This window comes from Sabethes cyaneus, chromosome 2, assembly GCF_943734655.1.
Source record: "Sabethes cyaneus chromosome 2, idSabCyanKW18_F2, whole genome shotgun sequence".
NCBI classification, from domain to species: domain Eukaryota; kingdom Metazoa; phylum Arthropoda; class Insecta; order Diptera; family Culicidae; genus Sabethes; species Sabethes cyaneus.
This window is the reverse complement of record NC_071354.1, coordinates 219,718,201-219,736,231: the sequence shown is the minus strand read 5'-3', so window position 1 is coordinate 219,736,231 and position 18,031 is coordinate 219,718,201. Positions and strand designations below refer to the sequence as shown.

Genomic DNA, 18,031 nt, shown 5'->3' with positions numbered 1-18,031 from the left:
CTGTTGATCGTACTTCAATATTCGGTGCCTGTTGAGGTTGGGATTTACTAGAGAGAACAAAAAATGAATGTTTCCGAATAACTCATCTTCTGTGCAGGTTGCATGTGGATGATCGTGTTCACCAATTTCAAAGTGAATTTTTAAAACAAGGTAATAGAGCTATGCTTGAAAACATTGCACGAAAAACAGGGATACCGTCGGTGTATTTGGGACTATCGAATACCGGTTTGTTTATACCGAACGTTTGCACATTGCTGTAATTAGAGCTCTGATGAGCATCCTTGAATGTAAACAGGCCATACAGATAACTGGCCCCGAATTTCATCTGGATACTGAAGTAGGTTCGTATCCTGTTCTCCGTAGCAGCCAGCCAGCCAGCCAGCGCAGCGTTCCGTTGTGAACGTTTGGAAGAATAATTAGGATGCAAGCTCATCAGAGCGGTTCACGAATGGCTGCCATGATCCACTATCAATCGTGGGCTGGTGGTTTTCAATGGGGTTAATCAGTGACACACCCACACCCACACAATACACAGGAACGATTGAAGTGGAATGGATGGGCGCGGGAATATAGATGACATTATCGTCGTCAACTATGGCACGTTGAATGGGGGGAACATTGACCGTTGAATTTTGTACAACAGAAATTTCTTCACATAAAATTAATTTAGATTTTATCAGTAGTCTTTCTATTTCTTCTCACATTTGTGCTAGTAAAATAACTCTGCCTCTGCCAGTAGGAACTCTGCCAGTAAATTTAGTCATAGGCACTGGCGTACCCAGGTTCAAGCACACTGGAGCACGTGCTCCTCCTTTTCTTCAAAATTTTATATAAAGCAAATATTTTATGTAACTCCATATTTTTTAAATTATTACGTAAAAATTTACTTATTTAGTTTAGTAATTACTGGACTAATACAGTAATTTAGAAATTTAGAAATTTAGTTTTAGTTATTAGTCCAGTTATAAAGTTAGTTTTAAGCGAAGTTCCCATAACAAGAAGGCTGGCAGGTCTGCCAATGTTCGGGAGACACTGATGGTAACTCGCTCTGCCGGCCAAGCTGGTCCTTGGAATCGTGGATGCATCTGTGTGAGTGCCATGCCAACATACTCAAACAAACACCAATACAGAATGGTGAGCTTATTAAAACTCATGTAAAATTTACCACCTCTGTAAATAGAAGCGTCGCTGATGCTGACGCATGGCGTTTATATGAAAAAATAACAGAGAGGCCAGTCTTCCTAATAATTGGGTCTTCATGTCTAATTCCTTGCAAAATTTTAAATTTAGCTGTCAAGATCGACTGAGGTACATATATTGTATTGCGAATTTTCGGCTTTCCAGTCAGTTTTATATTGAAAACGGTTTTTTTATACCGCCTGACGTTACGGCCTTTGTTTTTGGCCTTTTTCAAAGGTAACTGCAATAGTGTATTTATTTTAATAACAGGATAAAACTTTAACACATTGAACATAAAAACATATTTTGACTTCTACTTACTATGGTTACATTTTCTTGTCTAATCGTTAATTGCCAACGGAAGGAAAATTTCAATATAAAACTGACTGGAAAGCCGAAAATCCGCAATACAATTTTAAATTTAGTTTTAAGTCCAATTCCGAATACAATTTCAACTTGGGTTGAAAGTCCAACGTGATTTCATGTCAAATATTAAATCCATCCAAGTTCAACTTCAAGTCCGATTGCAAATCCAATTTCAAGTTCAATTTACAACCAATCTATATTTGTTACTAATTTTAGGTCAAGTGATGGTGGAAACCTCCAGAGAAATATTGGAAATTTATGTTCTGTCTCGTGAAAATTTTTCGAATTATATTTTTCTTCTTTGCCAATTTCTAATCCTTCAACGATAAAATTGATGATAACATTTTTTATTTTTCCTGAGTTATGGCCTAAAAACTCAGTTTTCCTGATGATTTACCTACTTCAGAAAATCATATTTCAAGGGTCAAACAACGTAGAACAAACAGTTGTAATCCTTAGACTGTTTACAAATGGATTACCGTTGAATCTGGAGATAGTTTGCGTCCTACTACTTTCCAGAAAAAAAAGCAAGGAAGAAAAAAGTGAAACACAAGGGGAAAATGAAAGAGAGAGAGAGAGAGGGAGAGAGAGAGAATGGTAGACAAAACGGGACACAAATAAAAAAAATGAACGAGAAATGAATAAATCGAGAGAGAAAATGAAGGTTCACGGAGCAAAAGAGGAGACTGGACAGGAAAAACACAGAACCGAAGGGAAAACAAAAAAAACGAGAAAGAAAAACTAGGCACAGAGATTGGGGAACGGGATGAAAAAGAGGAAAAGAAAGTAGAAAATACGAGAGCAGGAGGAACACCAGTTCATAATAAGAATAGAAGAACGGAACAGTTCAAAACGAAAAACAAGATAGAAAAACAAGGAATGAAGAAGCTGGGACAGAAAAAATAAATAAAGATGAAACAGAAAAAAGATGAAAAATGAACGAGGAAAAACGAAAGAAAAATATTGAAAACGAAGCAGAAAAGAGAAAAGAAAGTCGGATCAGAATTAAAAAGTACGAAAAACAGGATAGGAAAAGAAAAAGAGTACAGCGAGGAAAAACGAGACAAATGAAGGAAGAACGGAAATAGGAAAAATGTGAGAGAAAAGAGGAACAGCGATACAAGAAAAGGAACGAAACAAAACGGGAAAAGAAGCGAGGGGGTTGAAAAACCGATAGAGGAAAACGCAGAAAATGATAAGAGAAATATGGGACACAGAATGGGTCAATGGGACAAACAAAGAAAAAAGTAAGACGGGAGCAGGAAGGATGAGGAATAAATAAAGCCGAAAAGCAAACAGGAAAAGGCGATCAAAAACAGAATAAACGGGACCGAAAAGAAGGAAAAATGAGGCATCGAAAAGAGGAAAAAAGGAAAACAAAAGGAGATAAAAAGAGTTAAGAAATGTGCAAAACAGGGAATGAAAAAAGAAAAAGGTAATGAAAAGACGGGAAATAGAAAAGAACAAGAAATGAGTGAAAAACGAAGGAAAAAATAGCAATGACAATAAGAAAAAATGGGCAGGAAATAAAGAAAACCGGAACGAAGAAAACGGAAAAAAGAGACCAAAAAAATAAAAAGAGGAAGAGGACGCGACACGGTAAATGTGACAGAAAAAGAAGACAATAAAAACAGGAATAGTGGACCAAAGAAGAAGTTTTTTTCTCGGGAGAGAAAAATAGAAAACCGGAGAGCAAATGGCCAAAAACAAAATAAACATGGTAGAAAAGAAGAAAAAACGTGGCATCAAAGAGAGAAAAAATGAACGGACAAATACGAACCACGAGAAGGAAAGGATTTAGAAAAAGTGGGAACGAAAAAAGAGTAAGAAATACAAAAGACGGATAGTTATTAAAAAACGTGTGAAAAACAAGGAGAAAAGAAATTAAATTAGAAAAAACAGACAGAAAATGACCATAGAAAGAGGTAAAACGGGAAAGAAAAAGGCAAAAAATGGGAAATGAAAAGGGAAAACCGAAGAGCAAACGATAAAAAGATAGCCAAAAACAGAATAAACGTGACAGAAAAGAAAGAAAAGCAAGGCATCGAAAAGAGCGAAAACGGAACGGATGAAGACGAAAAATGAGAAGTAATGAGGATAAAAAGAGTTGCAAAACTGGGAACGAAACGAGAAAAAGGGTGCGTAAAGACGGAAAAAGGAAAATATCAAAAAATGAGTGAAAAACAGGACTGAAATGAAAAAAAAAAACGGGATAGAAATAATGAAGAAAAACGGAACAATGAAACAGGGAATAGCAAAATACGTAAACGGAGCAGAATAGAATAGCGAAGGAGTGGAAAACCGATAATAGTCACTAGGAAACCAAAAAAAGGAGTCAAACGAGAAAGAAAAAGAAAAAAATTACCCACGACACGATAAAGTGCGACAGAAAAGGAAGAAAAGAAAAAAAAACTGGACTAAAGGAAATAGCAAAATGGCAGAAAAAAAGACAAAACAGGGGAGATAAAAAAGAAGAATCGGAAATCTAATGAGAAAAAGCAGCCAAAATTAGAATAAACGTGACCGAAAAGAAAAGAAAACGAAGAAAAGCAAATAATGAAAACGGAACACAGTAACAAGGAACGGAAAAATACGGAAAACGGAGCAAAACGAACAGCCAGGGAGTGAAAATTCCAATTGAGAACACGAGAGAAATGGAAAAAGGGGTTAAATATATTTATATTGAGAAAGATTGGACACGAAACTAAAAAAACGTGGCATTAAAGAGAGGAAAAATGAACGCACAAATACGAGCCCCGAGAAGGAAAGGATTTAGAAAAAGTGGGAACGAAAAAGGGTAAGAAAGACAAAAAACGGAAGATGGATAGTTATAAAAAAGCGTGTGAAAAACTAGTAGAAAAGAAATTAAATTAAAAAAACAGAAAAAACAGACAGGAAACGAAAAACAACCAACCAATGAAAACTAAAACGAAAAAATATGAAAAACGAAGTAAAAAATAATAGCCTAGAAGTGCAAAAATCAATAGAAGGCACGAGGAAAACGGAAAAAGTGGTGAAATAGATATAAGAAGGGGAACGAAACGGGAAAATGAGACAAAAAAAGAAGAAAAGATAGACAGGAAAAATGGACCATAGAAAGAGGTAAAACGGGAAAGAAAAAGAAAAAAAAATGGGAGATAAAAGAGGAAAACCGAGGAGTAAACGATAAAAAAACAGAATAAACGTGACAGAAAAGAGAGAAAAACGAGGCATCGAAAAGAGCGAAGACGGAACGGACAAAGACGAAAAATGAGAAGTAATGGGGATAAAAAGAGTTGCAAAACAAGGAACGAAAAAATTGAAGCGTAAAGACGGCAAAAGGAAAATATAAAAAAATGAGTGAAAAACAAGACTGGAATGAGACAAAACGGGATAGAAATAATGAAGAAAAACGGAACAATGAAACAGTGAGTGACAAAATACGTAAACGGAGCAGAATGGGATAGCGAAGGAGTGAAAACCCGATAATGGTCACTAGGAAACCAAAAAAAAAAGTGGTCAAACGAGATAGAAAAAGAAAAAGATTAACCACGACACGACGAAATGCGACAGAAAAGGAAAATCCAAATGGTAAAATGCAGAGAAAAAGACAAAACATGGGAGGACACGAGAGAAATGGAAAAAGGGGTTAAACTGGCTTATATATTTATATAGAGAAAAATTGGGCACGGAACGAAAAAAGGCGACAGAAAAAAAGAAAAGAGAAAAAATACAACTAAAAACGTAAAATGGTAGCGAAAAAATATGAAAAGTGAGAGATAAAAAAGGAAATTTGGAGAGTAAAGAAGAAAAAAGCAGCCTAAAACGAAATGAACGCAGCAGGAAAAAAGGAAAAACGAAGCATCGAAAGGAGGGAAAACGGAACAGACAAAGACGAAAAACGAGAAAGAAAAGAGGAAAAATGAGTCAGAAAAAGTTCAAAACTGGGAACGCAAAACGAGAAGGGGAACGAAAAGATGGGAAACAAAAAATGTTTGAAAAACAGAACTGAAAATGAGAAAAAAGCGACGGGAAATGAAGAAAAACGGAACAGTGAGACACAATACGAAAGCGGGGTACAAAAGAATAACGTGGGGAATAGAAGACACGAGGAAAAAAGGAGGTCAAACGAAATAAAAAGAAAAAGATTGCATACGCAACGAAAAAATGCAAAAGAATGCGAGAAAAAAAGAAAAATTTGAAAAATGGATCAAAGAAAATTGTAAAACAAGATAGGTAAAAGGCAAAAGACGAAAAATGGTAGATAAAAAGAAAAACCGGGAGCCTAAAACAGAATAGACGTGACTGGAAAAAAGGAAAAGCCACGCATCGAAAAGAGGAAAAACAGAACGTACAAAGATGACGGAGCATGCAAAAACCGAAAAGGAAAGCAGATTAAAAGAAAGAGAAAAAGTGCAAAGCTGGCAACGAAAAAAGAGAGGCAGAGGAGAAAAAACGGAAAACGGGAATAAAATAACAAAAAACGAATGAATAACAAGAGGGAAAACAGGACTGAAAATAAAAAGAAATAGAACAGAATAAGTAGAAAAACGGAACAATGAAACCGGAAATAAAAAAATGCGAAAAATGGAGCAGAAAAGAATAGCAAAGGGCTGTAAAAATCAATGGTGGCCACGAGAAAATCGAAAAAAAGTGGACAAACTAGATAGCAAAAGAGTAAGATTGAACACAAAATGGAAAAATTTGGCAGTAAAAGAAGAAAATAAATAGTACTTACTATACATAAAAAGCAAAACGAAAGAGCAAAAGAAAACCGGGAAATAAAAAAGGAAAACCGCAGAGCAAATGAATAAAAGTGGGGGGCTCTGTAGCCGCAAGGTTACCGAGTCTGCTTTGACAAGCGAATGGTCATGGGCTCAAATCTTAGTAGAATCAGGCCATTGTCAGGCGATGTCAAAGTGAGTTTAGCATGAGTTTATTCTCAGGCCCCTTATCACCCTTCCTTCATGCTGAATATTTATATTATCCCGATATGGCCTATTGACAGTGCAAAAATGAGACCCTTATAGTAAAATGCACTGGTTTTGTCACGCCAGGGATGGCTATAATTGGGGACTGCGTGCTGTCATGTGGAACGAGGTGGGTAAAGTAGAGAAAAGCATTGAAGGAAGGGTACCCAATTATACATAAGCATGCATAAAATTCAATAAGCATATCACTCAATCAATGGCGATTATAGCAAAAATAAATGCAGTTCGAGTTATACAGCAAACACCCGAGCGATATCACAATAGATCAATGATACTGGTCGCAGTGATGAGTCCATAAAGGAAAAAAATGAAAAAAGGTAGCCAACCTTGCTTTGAAATTCAATTATATTCAAGAGTCCAAAGCTTCCAATCTATTCGTCCGGTATTTTTGTGATAAGTAAAAATAGAATCCCCTTTCTGGGATTACTATTTTACCAGGCCAAATATTCTTCTGAAAGGTCGAGCGCCGCACTTTTTGTTTATGTCTGGCCACGCTAGTGATCATAGGATATTTTTCATCACTATTTCCATCTTACTTTAATTTAGCCATCACAAAAGTTTTAGCGGAAACAAATGGATTTCCATCATGAACGGCTTTTCGGAGTAAAATAAATACTAAACCACAGCGAAAGTAGAACGAGGGCATTTTTAAGTGCTCCACAATGGCCCTACCGCGCGGACGAAAGTGTTTCGTCCGAAACGCCGAGTAAGAGAAGTAATATCCTATCCACGCCATGTGCTGTTAAAGTTTCATTTGCATTTTTAAATGAAAGCTTTCTGCCCGGGCATTAAGTGCTACTTGCCGTGAAAAGAAAGCCAGAATGGGTAAGAAAGAAAACAAAAAGAAAGTGCAATTGGCTGCTGTCTGCGGCGCATCTCGCTGTTACTCGGAAAATGGAGCTGACCGGTGAAGCATGGACAAATGCATACCATCAAGCTTCCTGTCGGTGGGTTCTGCCAATGCCAGCGAGCTGAGCGAGCTGTGTCGGATGAAAACCATCACGAAAATTAAATAAATTTCCATTCCCACAGACACCGCGCGCGGGAACGAAAATAGAGGCGAACTTTCCGCGAAACGTTTCCGCCGCACTTTGTTCCCCCAGCGCGGCGCGGCGTTGTCCTGATGGATCGCAACTTGTCGGTGGGAGCAGATCACAAGAAAGACACCCGCCTCCGTATGGCAGGAATCACAAGGAAGCACAACCAGCATCCAGCACTTTGCGGTCGCTAGTCCGATTTATTGTGCCCGTCGGTGGGGAAGCTTGGTGGGAAAAACTCATTAAACTTAAATAAACATCGATATTATCATGAGTTTAGGAAAAAAGCAGTTTATTTTACGCATTAGGCCGAACGTCGTTTCTGGAGAAGAAGAGGAACACTCAGCTGAATCATTTATTAGCCGCAAGGCTAGACGGCGAGATCTTTATCTCTTCTTATCTTTCCACTTGTTTCCGCACAAGTTGTTTATATTCTACGTGGCGTCATTAGGGAAAGCAAAGCTCAACTTTTGTAATTTATTTTAGGAACAGTTTTGATGCAAATTCAAATGCTGCTCCACTGTTAATGATAAGCAAATTAAACATAATTGAAAACTGACACTTCACTACACTACGGGAACTAATTTAACTTTTATACGAAATACACTGGATGTCAATAAAGACGAGCTCTATTTTGGGTAAATATTTTGACAATCAATTAACTCAGCAATTCCGGTAATGGCTGAGAATGTTCCCCCATCCAGTAAAAACAATATTAATATGTTACGAATATGATACGAACCGGCCCCGCATGCTAGTGTCGAATGTAATCCAATTACGAACTCTAAATTAAATTTTTAATGCTAGCTAAAAAGTTTAATTAAATTTTTGTTCATCCAGCCACGCTTGCCTGCGTTCCGCTCGTTCGTCTCGTTCGGGTGTACGGGCAACGAGGTCGTCGAGGCATACATTTTTTGCGGTTCCACAACACATGCCACACATTTCGACCAGCATCATCATCATCATCATCATCGCCACCACCACCCGGACAACACGAGTTGGAAGTAGTTTTCCACCACGAAAAAAAAATCTTACCGACCGGCAAAAGGATTAATGTCACCAGTCCCATTGTCTCCTCCTGTTTTCTTCCCCCGAAACAACTCCCAACAATTTATTGACGCCATCTTTTATTATCTGATGGCATCATTTTCTACCGCTGTTCAGGGTGGAATAAAGAATGACACCGCTGCTCTGATAGACGTTGCGGGTAATGATAGTTGAAAAACTTAGGATCCGCTTGCTTTTGGCAGAGTCACCCGACGCTAGAGAGAAGAGGGGAGGGAAAATAGCCCCAAATTGATAATGCAGGGTTCGATTTCAAGTCCCATCCCAGTGCTGGTTAGTGCTAATTTTAGTCGTATTATTTATCTATCTCTGTGATACCGATGTGACTGGTCCGAAATATTGAATCTATTTTCATGCAGTTTGAAAGTGATCTGTAATGTCAAGCAATATCCAGTTTGCCATTCAATGGCATAAGCTTTATTGATTTTTCCATTCTGCATGGACTAAGGTGGGATAGTTAGAGTGAAAATAAAGTTTAAGGCGAAGCAAAGTTGAGTCGACAGCTGGACGAAGAAAAGTTTATCGATGCACTTTACCGAGCTGACACTTGACACAGGAGATAGGAGTAACGTTTAGACACTTGATATAACGCACTAATGGAAAGATTTTCTCTGGTTTGATGGTTGCACCATTGGACGCGACAATCAGAAATAAATCATACTTTTGTGGAAGTCTCTCTTGCTCCACAATTATGTTTACTATTAGCGTACCCAGACCTATAATCTATACTATAAGGTGGGGCACCCGACCTTTCAGAAGAATGTTTTGGCCCAGAAAAATCGAGTAGGACAGCGAATCTATTACTAATTATATTGCTGTTTTAGTAAAATGGTCATAACTTCAACAATTTTCAACCGATTGTTATCATTAACCCCATGATTTTATCGGCCTTGAATGAATGAATTTTTGAAACGTGTTAATCTTGTCTAAAACCTTTGATAAAGTTGAAATTATTCCAAAAAAATGCATTCTTTTTTGTTTTGTTGTGAACAAATTCTCAAATATCTACAGTACTATTATTCTTACGGAAAAATGAAGTTCAACTAATCGATAGCAAATTTTCTCCTCTTTAATATGAAAAAAAGAGTTTAAAAATTGGTGCACCGCAGCCGGAGAAATTTGTATTTATGTGCATGCACTTTCTTTCTGACCACATTTTCGGATTCAGCGACCAATTTCACATGAAAAATCACCTTCAGCTTACTGAGTTCACGCTTTTTGTTTTATTTTGTTAACTAGTGTTATCACAAAAATACAAGCCGTTTAGTTAAAAACTCACAACTTTCGAATGCAAATGGAATTTAAATCAAAGTGGAAATTTGACTAGAAATTAGAGTTAAAATTGGAGTTGGAATTGGGTATTAAGTTAAACTTGAATTTGGACTAATTTGGGCTTGAAGCTTAATTTCAAATTGAGCTGGAAATTGGAGTTAAATTGGATTTGAATATGGTATGATTCGGACATTAAATTAGACAAAAAACGGACTTCAAAGAAAATTTGAAATTTTTATTTGAAATTAGATTTGAAATTCTACTTGAAATTGGAATTAAATTAGACTTGGAAGTGTTCAAGTCCACTTCCAAGTCTAATTTAATTCCAATTTCAAGTAGAATTTCAAATCTAATTTCAAATAAAAATTTCAAATTTTCTTTGAAGTCCGTTTTTTGTCTAATTTAATGTCCGAATCATACCATATTCAAATCCAATTTAACTCCAATTTCCAGCTCAGTGGATTTGAAGTTAAAGTTGAAATTGGACTTCGAATTAGATTTTAAATTATGCTTGAAATTGAACTTTAAATCGGAATTGAAATTGGACGTAAGGGACCGTGCAATAATTACGTAAGGCCTTTTTCTTCATTTTTGAACCCCCCCTCCCCCCTATATAAGATTTTGTAAGATTTTGGCCAATCCCCCCTCCCCCCCGTACAAATTCTTAGTAAGATTTTTTGAAACATCAAAATTCAAGTTTTATTTAAAAAGATAGACATTGAAAGAATGTTGAAACAGTCAACAAAGTTCAAACAAGTTCATAAAAACCAAAGTTCAAACAAATTCATAACAAAAAACAAATAATATCAATTATCTATTGTAAATCCCTTAATGGCCCCCTCACGAACAGAACGTATTTCAGCATTGAGGTTGTCAATAAATGTTGGTGTATGCTCAGAAACTCACTAGCGTTCACTTAATTCGCATTGATCCAATCTAAATCGTCTGAAAACGTATCCTCGTCAAGTAGTATACAAAGAACTTCTTTGCCTCTTCTAGATGACACGCGACATGGTCTTATGTTGGAATTGGCACTGCGTTGCGTCTAATGTACAGATCTGTAATGACCGCGGTTTCCTTTGAAGCAAAATACTGACCCCACTCTGGCCACATACGGCAGGCAAGATATTTGGGAACAGAAGAACAGTATATCCCAAGAAACATTTTTGTTGTATAGTAGCTTATCAAGCACTTGTTCCATTGGTACAGCTATACATTAATTGTGTAAGCTACTTTTAAACAAAAATATTTCTCGTGATATCATAAGGGATTGCGGCTGCCTTGCGGGATTGAGATAGGAAATTGCAACGAAATATGTTGGAATGATCCCGGGCAATCTGTAGAAACGAATTTGGTGAATTTCACATAGTTCTGCATAAATAGTATGAGCGCCAAAGCGCAAGTGGATACAGTTTATACTGATTTGAAGGCCGCTTTTAATACCGTTAATCATACTATTCTTTTAAGCAAGTTGGAGAAACTTGGGTGTACCACAAGATTGTGCAGATGGTTGGAAACTTACCTTACGGATAGGCAACTCTTCGTACAACTTGGCAACTGCCGGCCTGCCGCGTTTACAAATGGTTCTGGTGTGCCACAGGGTAGCAATTTGGGACCATTGCTATTCTGTATCTACATAAATGATGCAGCGTTACTACTCAATGAAGATGGAAGGCTTTTCTTCGCTGATGATCTGAAGATCTATCTTGAAGTCAGAAGAATCGAGGACTGCAGAATGTTGCAGAAGCTTCTGGACATGTTAAGTGACTGGTGCGTAAGGAATCAATTGTTATTGAGTGGGGAGAAATGTTGCGTCATCAGTTTCCATCGCACTAGAAGCGCAATAGAGTTCGATTACGAAATTTCCGGATCAAAATTGAATAGGGTAGAACAGGTGAAGGACCTTGGAGTATTACTTGACGAGAAACTCACCATGAAGTCCCACATTTCTGCCATCGTTGACAAGTCCAATCGTAGTCTTGGGTTCATATTTAAGATTGCTGGTGAATTCAATGACCCGATCTGCTTCAAAGCTCTCTATTGCTCTATTGTACGGTCAACGCTGGAATTTGCGAGCATCGTTTGGAACCCGCACGAGTTTGTCTGGTCCGCCAGACTGGAAAACGTACAGCGAAAATTTGTGCGACATGCACTTCGTCACCTTCCGTGGAGAGATCAGCAAAACTTAACACCGTACGAAGACCGCTGTCGTCTGTTGGGTTTAAGCACGCTAAGTCGACGTAGAGAGGTTTCGCAATCGTTGTTTGGCTGCAAGCTTTTAACTGGCGAATATGATGCACCGGACATCCTATCGCAAATCGGACTCTACGCACCTTCAAGAGTCTTACGACCCAGAATCACAGAGAACAGATTAACAGGCTCGAAGGAAGTAATCGATTTTTTGTGTGTAAAATCTGTCGGTAGCGCCCTCCAGAAATAGTTTGCCAAACGCATCATAAAATATCCATGTACCTTTATCAATATTTCTTTGTGCTGGAGTTACATAGCAGCGATGGCAGCGACATCAAGATTTAGTTTGCCACTTACTGCTCGAGGGGTGCTTTATTGAAGGATTACTCGTAGATTACATAAAAACCTTTTACACACTTTTTGTTAATTACCTGGTAGTCTGTTCTCTGTGCCAGAATGATTCTACAGGAAGACTCCTATTCAACGCAATATGCTGCCAACTCTCCCATCGCTTCCATGATCAGACAATTCAACTGCTTTGCTGACCTTTTTATTTTTGACGAACTATCACGCATTTACCGCTAACGTATTCGTGCACTTGACAATGTAAATACTAACAATTAAGTAACTTTTAAGTATTCATTTAGACCCAAATTGTCCTATGAATTATAATTGTCCTATTAAATTATAAATAATAGCATAAACCGATGACATCAGAGACTCTGGAACAAGTAGGCCAACTGCTATTTCCTTGAGTGGACAAGGCTAAAATACTCAGCAGGTTGCTATGCATTTCCTTGCAGCATGAAAGATTTCGACACTTCACAACTTACCTCATCAATTTAAAAATTTTTGTAACAAATAACATAAGTTGCTATTAAAAATGTGACTTTTTCATAATTTTTTCGTGTGAGAAAATCTTACGTAAGAAATGATTAAGCCCCCCTCCCCCCCAAATAAGATTTTGTAAGATTTCGCGGAACCCCCCCTCCCCCCATAATGCCTTACGTAATTAGTGCACGGCCCCTAAATTCGACGTCAACTAAACTTGAGATTAGACTTGGAATTGGAATTCAAATCTGTATACACTCAAGTCTTTTTTTACACGGTTTGTTTTTTTCGATTACTCAAGAACAGTGCAACTTAGGAACCATTTGAATGACGAATGACGAATGTCGGGCTCTCCCAAATGTATTGAGAATTAAATGAATGGTTCCCAAGTTGCCCCGTTCCTAATAATCGAAAAACCAAACCGTGTAAAAAAAGTACTTGAGTGTATATAAAAGTGAGCGTGAGTTTGTTTGTTTGTATGTTCCGCTATAACTCCAGAACGCCTTGACCGTTCTCCACCAAACTTGGCACATATGTTTCTGCAGGAAAGGAAATCATTAGAAGGGTTTATAAAAGGGAGTGGTCCCTAACAGTGGGAAGGCAATAGTATCGAAACGTCTGCACGATTCTTCATCAAACATGGCACACATGTCCCTTGACATAAGGGTATCAGCATTGGAGGGTTGACAAAACAGGGGGTCCCTAACAAGGGATGGAGGTCCAAATAAGTAACTAAAAGGGGTTGCGTTTCACTTGCATTTAGACCGATTGCAGTTGCATAAGGGGCTGAGAGACAAGATGGTGGGAAGGGGTATCAACCAAAAAGGAATATATGAAAAACGGCTTTGTTTTTCTTTTATTAGGTGGGGTTCCAAAGAGTAAACAGATGCATAATAGCCTATGCGATAGAAGCGGGAGCTGACCGCTGTCAGGGTGCCAACAAGATGGAGGACGAAGAACGTGAAGATGAATGTATGCTCCGCCATAACTCCGAAACGCATGGACCGTTTTTTATTAAGCTTGGCACATACGTTCATTAACGCAAAATAATCAGTGCAGGGCAGTTAACAAAAAGAAGGGGTCCCAAACTAGAAAAGAAGGAGGTGCCGTGACCCTATTTATTCCGAACTTTACTTCACGTCTGTCGTTCTCAAAAATAGTCAACTGAATGATCTATCAATCCCTCTTTCGCTCTATACATTTGCATCACTCAAATAAGTAAAGAGGCTTGTGTTTCTCTTGCATTTAGACTGTGATAGAAGATGGAATTCTACCGCAAGTGGTCCAAAAGGGCAAAAAGCGGAACTTTTTCCCCAGTGTTTATTTTGCTTTCATTTAAAATCATTTATGGTCTTCAGCACTTTTGTTTGTATGAATATCTCCCTTAATATAAAACTGTCAAAAGTTCGTCGTTGCTTACTATAATGAAAATAAAAAAATAACTTTTTTGTGTTAGGAAAAATAAACATAGTTTCTTCAGCAAAGTTATAAATATTGTAAAAACAAGTAACTTTGCTGAGACAATAAAATTTCTATCTTTATCGAGTGCTGAACTATAAGGCATATTTTTTTGAAACTTCTTTAAAAATTGGTTTTTTATCCTTAGCTTTCGTTAGTAGCATTTTACAAGAATATAATGTTCTAAGCAATTATTGAAGCTCTCAAAATACACGTTTTTGCAGAAGTCCGCAAATCTCTTGGACCTTTACTTGCTGAGTTATCGCATATTTTAGCTTTAAATTTCCATAGCTTCGCGAGCCCATGGGGTAAAATGGGGCAAGCGGATTTATGAAATCAGCACTTCATTTTAAAGCTTAAGTCGAGTGCTATAAACTTGTATGGGTTCCACTTGTCTCCAACAACCCAAATGAGAGTACGGCAAGGCAACACATCGCTTTTGGCTCGTGATGTTAAGGAAAAATAAAGCTGCGATAACTTTGTAAGGAAAGGTCCTAGAGATTTGCAATCTTCTGCAAAAACGTGTATTTTTAGTCCTTCAATAATCACCTAGAACCATATATTCCTGTAAAATACAACCAAATTAAGCTAAGTATGAAAAACTAATTTTCAAAGAATTTTCTAGGAAAATGCTCTACAGCTCTGTACTCGATAGAGATAGAAATGTCATTGCTTTAATAAAATAGTTTACCTTCATATTTTCTATAACTTTGCCGAAGAAATCATGTGTCTATATTTCCTAACACAAATAAGTTATTTTTTGTATTTTCATTATAGTAAGCGATGACTAACTTTTGACAGTATTAGATTAAGGGGGATTTTCAAACAAACAAAAGTGTCAAAGACCATAAATGATAAAATGAAAACAAGAGGCACTAGGAAAAAAGTTCCACTTTTCGCCCTTTTAGACTATTGTGCACCGTGTAGGGATATATGAAAAAAACCATTGTTTCGTTTCCGTTATGGGGACTTTTATAGAGCAAACCGATGCATAATTAGCTACACGACAAAAGAGGGAACTGATTGGGAAGGAGCCTACAGAGGGGGGAACGAAGAACGTGACTATGAATCAATGTTCCGCCATAATTGCGAACGTCGGGACGGATCTTGATCAAATGGCATTTGTTATTGTCTTTTGACATAAAAGATTTAGCGCAGTGGTGTTGACAAAAGAGGAAGACGGTCTCTTACAAGGGGTAGAAAGGTACAAATGGGTAAAGGAGTGCGTTTCTCTTGCATTCGAAACGATAGCAGTTGTAGTAGTGGCTGGATTTCTGAAAGGAAAAATAGAGCGACGATCAACAAGGGGAGGTTCAAAAACATAAAAAAAGCTTTGTGTTGATTGATAGGGGTTATCGAGAAGAAAACAGATTTACAAGTGACTGGGAGACATCAGGAAGGGAACTGACAAAGGGAGTAGACACATTCAAATGAAGAAAAAGGGTTTTGTTTCTTGCATTATGGGAATTTTCGTTGTAATAACAGATGTACAAGTGACTGAGAGATAAAGGGGCCACGAGCTAGATCGGGCAATCGGCTAGTTTTATTATGAATTGGACATAGAATTAGAGTTTAAATATGGCTTAAAATTGAAGTTAAATTAGATGCGGAATTGGGCTTAAAATAGAATTGTGCTTCAGATTGAAATTCAACTTGATATTGGACATTAAATTAGACATGAACTTGAACATGGGCACGAAATTAGACACAAATCTTTACTTAAAATTAGGAATATTATATAGTGTTACTCTCTCGCACATTGTACCTCTTTTCTCTTCCTTTTTTCTCTTTTCTAGTCCCATGTTTTCCACTTTTTGTTCCAGTTTTCTCCTTTTCCGAATCGTTTTCTTGGTATTTGCTTGCACTTTTCTGTTTCCTTTCATCATTACTCTTTTATTCGTTTCCTTTTTTATATTTTTTCAATTTCATAGTTCCGTTAGCTGTCTCATTATTCCTTATTTTCGGTTCTGTTTTTCACTCATTGTTTTGTAATTTTCTTTCGCGTTTTCCTTTTTTCGCTTCTAGTATTCATTTTTTTCTAACCCGGTTTCTTTCCGTTTTTCGTCTTCATCTGTGCCATTTAACTTCTTTTAGATGCTTTCGTTTTGTTCGTCATGTTTACTCTATTTTTGACGCCCTTTTTTCCTTTACGCTCCGATTTTCCTTTTTCTCTCTCGTTTGTCGTTTTTATTCTCTACAGTTCTACCTTTTCTTTGATCCATTTTTCCTTTTCTTAGCTCTTTTTCTTTAATCGTCCCATTTTTCAATCCCTTTCCCATTTCCCATTCCTATTTTGTCTTTGTCAGTTTCTCGTTTGATCTCTTTTTGTTTTCTTCGTTTACTCCAACCGTATCTCATCTTTCTTTTCCAATTTGGTTGTTGTTTCGTTTTCTCTTTTTTAATTTGCGTTTCTTTCTTTTCCTGTACCCTCTTTCTTCTACCTGGCTAGTTTTCTCTCCTTTTCTCAATCGTTTTTTTTTCTTTTGTCAACTATTTCTTATTTCTCCTCTTCTCCTGTCCCGCTTTTCGCCTTTTTCAGTCATGAATTTCATGTTTTTCTATTTACTTTTTCGTTGTATGTCTTTTTCCTTCCAGTCTTTCCTTTCCTTCGGAACCGTATTTTCACTAATTATGTCCCGCACCGTTCCGTTTTTCGTTTATCAATTTTCATTTTTTTCCTCTTCATTTCTCTCTATTGTTGTTCTCGTAACTTAATTTTTGCTCTTGCTTCCGTGTTTTTATCTTTTCTTTGGCTCCTTTTTCATCCCATTTTTCCAATTTTTGTCCGTTTTATTTCTTTTCTGTTTAGTTTGTTCTCATTTCCTTTCTCGTTTATCGTTATCGTCTTTCCTTCGTGCCTCATATTTTTCTTCGTTTCTCTTCCGTTCTCCCTTTTTTCTGTACAGTGTCCTCTTTTGGCTTCGTTTTTTTCTTTTTTCTGCCATTTTATCTCCTCTTTTTACTCCTTTTACGTCCCGTTTTCCTTTCCATTGTGTCACGATTTTTCTATTTTGTATGCCAGTTTTTCTTCTTTTTCTTTTATTTTTTATAACGGTAGTTCTTCACAATCGACGATAGCGACGGTAGAAGTATCAAAATAAGGATTTTGAGTTCCATATAGAACGGGAATAAGGCGTGAAGGGAAAAAGCGAAAAAATAGGTAAAGCAGGGTCATTAAAGCAACACTAGGAAGCTATATAGCACTCTGTTTCGTCCTAGCTAGGGAATCCATGGATCGAACCAAGCTGTAATCGGAGCATTGCAAGCGGACCCACAACTGCTCAATTTTTCGAGAAGCATGGCAAATGTATCAATGTATCTGGTAGAAGCGATGCTATTTCTTTGTAGGCACTCGTAACTTCCATTGTGTCTCCTTCTGTTATAACGCCGTAGAGATGCTCATCGAAGACCTGCTTCCACCTGACGACCACCTCGCTCGTTTGGGTCCAGGTTTCCCTCCTCGTCTCTACACATATTAGGCCTCAGTCTGTATCCACCGGCTGGCGTGGGCACGTTGGACTCTGGATTTCTGGAGGATTTGTCGGAGAACAAAGATTTGATCGGTAGTAGCACGGGCCCCCATAAAGCCCCGCCTAATATTGCTCTATGCATTCTATTGCTATTGGTGATAGACGACGCAGCAAAATCTGGGAGTGTACCTTG

The 18,031-nt window shown here is 37.5% G+C and overlaps 1 protein-coding gene across 1 annotated transcript in view; it reads left to right on the top strand.

The window, feature by feature from the left end:
* Positions 1-18,031, top strand: part of LOC128736670 (pikachurin) — a 145,494-nt gene that overhangs the window by 87,104 nt on the left and 40,359 nt on the right. The gene's annotated exons all lie outside the window — the stretch shown is intronic.